The sequence below is a fragment of the Triticum urartu genome, chromosome 6, assembly GCF_003073215.2.
Source record: "Triticum urartu cultivar G1812 chromosome 6, Tu2.1, whole genome shotgun sequence".
In the NCBI taxonomy this organism is placed as follows: Eukaryota; Viridiplantae; Streptophyta; class Magnoliopsida; order Poales; family Poaceae; genus Triticum; species Triticum urartu.
In genome coordinates, this window is record NC_053027.1 from 434,161,992 (window position 1) to 434,166,694 (window position 4,703).

Consider the following 4,703-nt stretch of genomic DNA (forward strand, 5'->3'; position numbering starts at 1 on the left):
TTTATATTGGTGTTAAACCTACTGTATTCCAACTTCTCTATGGTTTATAAACTATTTTACTAGCCATAGATTCACCAAAATAAGCAAACAACACACGAAAAAACAGAATCTGTCAAAAACAGAATAGTCTGTAGTAATCTATAGCTAGCGCAAGATCTGGAACCCCAAAAATTCTAAAATAAATTGATGGACGTGAGGAATTTATCTATTAATCATCTGCTGAAAGTGCAACTATCCCTAGGTGGTTTTGGTAATTCATAACAACATATAGCTCATTGAGCTAATGCTATTCCAAGATGATTATTTCAGGAAAGCTCAATGATTGGCATGGCATGGATGTGAAAGTGGAACCCTCAAAATGCTAAGGACAAAGGATTGGATCAAGCTCAAAAGCTCAAGACTCTTCATTTTATATTTTAGTGATCCAAGATCACATTGAGTCTTTAGGAAAAGCCAATACTATCAAGGAGGGATGAGGTGTTGCTTAATGAGCCTCTTGCTTCATGTGCTTAGTGATATGCTCCAAAACCCTCAACTACTTTCCCATATCCACATATGACCTAAACCCTAAGCCAAACTCGGTCCTACCGATTCTTCCTATCCGGCGCCACCGAGTTTCACTTGTCATAAGCCACTGCCAAACCCTAGCAATTCGGTTCTACCGATAAGGATCTCGGTCTCACCGAGATGGGGTTGCAAACTCTCTGTTTCCCTTTCATAACTTTTCGGTCTCACCGAAAGAGCGAATCGGTCCCACCGAGATTGCAATGTAAACTCAGTGTTTCCCCTTTGTAACTTTTCGGTCTCACCGAGTTCCACTCGGTCTCACCGAAAGAGCAAATCGGTCCCACCGAGTTTGCCTGACCAACTCTCTGGTTAGCTAATTACCAAATTCGGTCTCACCGAGTTTGTGTAATCGGTCTCACCGAGATTACGTTATGCCCAAACTCTAACCATATCGGTCCTACCGAGTTGCATGTCAGTCCCACCGAAAATCTCTAACGGTCACTAGGTTTACATTTTCGGTCCGACCGAGTTTATTGATTCGGTCCCACCGAGATTGGAAAACTGTGTAACGGTTGGATTTTGTGTGGAGGCTATATATACTCCTCCACCTTCTTCTCATTCGATGAGAGAGCCATCAGAACACACACACCATTCCAACTCATATGTTCTGAGAGAGAACCACCTACTCATGTGTTGAGACCAAGATATTCCATTCCTACCATATGAATCTTGATCTCTAGCCTCTCCAAGTTGCTTTCCACTCAAATCTTTTTTCCACCAAATCCAAATTCTATGAGAGAGAGTTGAGTGTTGGGGAGACTATCATTTTGAAGCACAAGAGCAAGGAGTTCATTACCTACACACCATTTGTTACTTCTTGGAGAGTGGTGTCTCCTAGATTGGCTAGGTGTCACTTGGGAGCCTCCGACAAGATTGTGGAGTTGAACCAAGGAGTTTGTAAGGGCAAGGAGATCGCCTACTTCATGAAGATCTACCGCTAGTGAGGCAAGTCCTGTGTGGGCGATGGCCATGGTGGGATAGACAAGGTTGCTTCTTCATGGACCCTTTGTGGGTGGTTGCTTCTTCGTGGACCCTTCGTGGGTGGAGCCCTGTGTGGACTCGCGCAACCGTTACCCTTGGGTGGAGCCCTGTGTGGACTCGCGCAACCATTACCCTTCATGGGTTGAAGTCTCCATCAACATGGATGTAGGATAGCACCACCTATCCGAACCATGGGAAAAACATCCGTGTCTCCAATTGCGTTTGAATTCTCCAAACCCTTCCCTTTACATTCTTGCAAGTTGCATGCTTTACTTTCCGCTGCCTATATACTCTTTGCATGCTTGCGTGAATTATGTGATGATTGCTTGACTTGTCCTAAATTAGCTAAAATCTGCCAAGAACTAAAATTGGGAAAAGATTAAGTTTTTATTTGGTCAAGTAGTCTAATCACCCCCCTCTAGACATACTTTCGATCCTACAAGTGGTATCAGAGCTTTGGTCTCCATTTGCTTTGATCTCCATAGCTTTTGGTGGTCATAGCCTTGGTTTCACAACCTAGGAGAGTATGGCATCTAGCGAGGGAAATTATCACCGTAGAGGTCCTTACTTTGCTGGTACTAATTTTGCTAGTTGGAAGCATAAAATGAAAATGCATATTCTTGGACATAACCCCGCCGTTTGGGCTATTGTGTGTGTTGGTTTGCAAGGTGACTTCTTTGATGGGAGAGAACCGAACCGTGAAGCTACCGCGGATGAGTTGAAGATGTTGCAATACAATGCTCAAGCTTGTGATATTCTCTTCAACGGATTGTGCCCCGAAGAATTCAACAAAATCAGCCGCCTTGAGAATGCAAAGGAAATTTGGGACACTTTGATTGATATGCACGAAGGTACCGACTCTGTCAAGGAATCCAAGTTGGATGTGCTTCAAAGCCAACTTGACAAGTTCAAGATGAAGGATGGTGAAGGTGTCGCCGAAATGTACTCTAGGCTTGCTCTCATCACAAATGAGATTGCCGGCTTAGGAAGTGAAGAGATGACCGATAAATTCATCATCAACAAGATTCTAAGAGCATTGGATGGAAAATATGATACCGTGTGCACATTGATCCAAATGATGCCCAATTACAAAGATCTGAAGCCAACGGACGTAATTGGAAGAATTGTTGCTCATGAGATGTCACTTAAGGATAAAGAGGAACTTCACAACAAATCAAGTGGTGCCTATAAAGCCTCATGTGAAGCCCGTACATCATCAAGTGAGAAACAAGACTTCAATGAAGAATTGAGCTTAATGGTGAAGAACTTCAACAAGTTCTACAATAGTAGAAGCAAAGATAGAAGCTCCAAGTCAAGGTCCTACAATGACAAAAGATCTTCTAGTCGAGAGCGAAACTGCTACAATTGTGGAAGACCCGGACACTATTCCAATGAGTGTACGGCTCCCTACAAGAGAAGAGAAGATTCTCCAAAAAGAAGAAGCAAAGGATCACCACCAAGAGAGAGAAGGAGTAGAGATGATCGTTATGAACGAAGATACTCACGGAGAAGCAAGGATTCAGAAAGGAAGGAAAAATCATCAAGGATCTACACAAGACGAAGACATCAAGCTCATGTTGGTGAATGGGTATCCGGCTCCAACTCCGACAGCCACTCCGAGAGAAGTTATTACTCCGGCTCCGAAGATACTCAAGATGAAGGTGTTGCCGGTCTAGCACTTGTGTCAACCAACTCCTACGACATATTTGACTCACCAAATGAAGGAATTGGAAGATGCTTCATGGCCAAAGGTCCTAAGGTAACACACCCCGAGTATGTTGATTTCAATAGTGATGAAGATGACTTGTTAGGTGATGATTTGCTTGGTGACAACTCTATTGATGAATACTATGATGAAATGTCAATTAAACATGCTAATCAAGATAAAACGAATGACAATGATAAGGAGAAGATTGAGGCCCTAACTAAAGAACTAAACACTCTTAAGTTAGCTCATGAAACCATCTTCGAAGATCATCAAGAACTTTTAAGAGCTCATGAGAAATTACGCTTTGAAAAGCTCAATCTTGAGCAAGAGCATGAGTTCTTAAAAGCAATCAATGATGATCTCCGCAAGAAAAGTTCTTCTTACATTGCCAAGCGTTTACTCTTATCTACTTACATGCCTCAAGTCAAGTCTAGTAACAAGAAAGATTCTTCCTCTAGTAGTAAAAATGATCATGTTAAATCCAATATTGTTGCTTCTAGTAGTTTTCTTGATTCCACTAATGATTCTCTTAGCCAAGTTACACTTGAGCAAGAAAATAGTTTATTGAAGGGAATTATAGAGAAAGGAGTGTACAAAAGCCTTGCCGGGAGTAAGCAATTCGAGGAAATTGTGCGCAAGCAAGGAATGCACCGGAAGAATCAAGGTGTTGGTTTTGAACGAAAGTTCAATGCCAATGGAGTTGAGTGGGAAGAAGATCAATACCCCAAGACAAAGTTTGTCCCTCAACAAGAGAAGTATGATGCTTCTTTCAAGGGGACACAAGCTCAAGATGATCTTCCACCACAAGACTACGAGCAAAAAGGCAAGGACAAGCTTCAAGAGGAAATTGATGCATTTGAAGAAGCTCCTAAGACCTTAGTCAAGTGGATTCCCAAGACTACTTCAAGTTCCACTTCATCAAGTACGACTAAAACTCCAAGGATTCCCATCAAGATGATGTGGATCCAAAAGAAGAAGAACTAGAGAGTTCTTGAGGGTGACTCCGCCAACATACTTCACTCTTATCATTTTGGCAAGAACAAGTGCAATCAACTTCCACATCTTGCACTAGTTCAAGGAGTCACAAACCCTCTTGTTGGTAAGACAAGGGACAAGGTAATCTAAAAGTTTTCATGGACATCATCTTTGTGTGCATCACTCTATGTCTATGGATATCCTTGTTTGTTCCTTGTGGGACTAACCCATGTAGGTATTGAAAGTGCAATTCACTCAAATGGATAGCTCCAACAGATATACATCAACATTGAGCATCCACATCTTCAATATCTACATGAAGTCATCATCGACAAAACCCAAGGTTAGTTCATCCCTCTTAGGGGGGATATCACATCTAGGGGGAGCTTTACTCTAAGACTTGAGCTAAAGCAACTCTAAAGATGTGAACAAAACAATGCTTTATGTAAAAGTGGTAACCCCACTTGAGCTT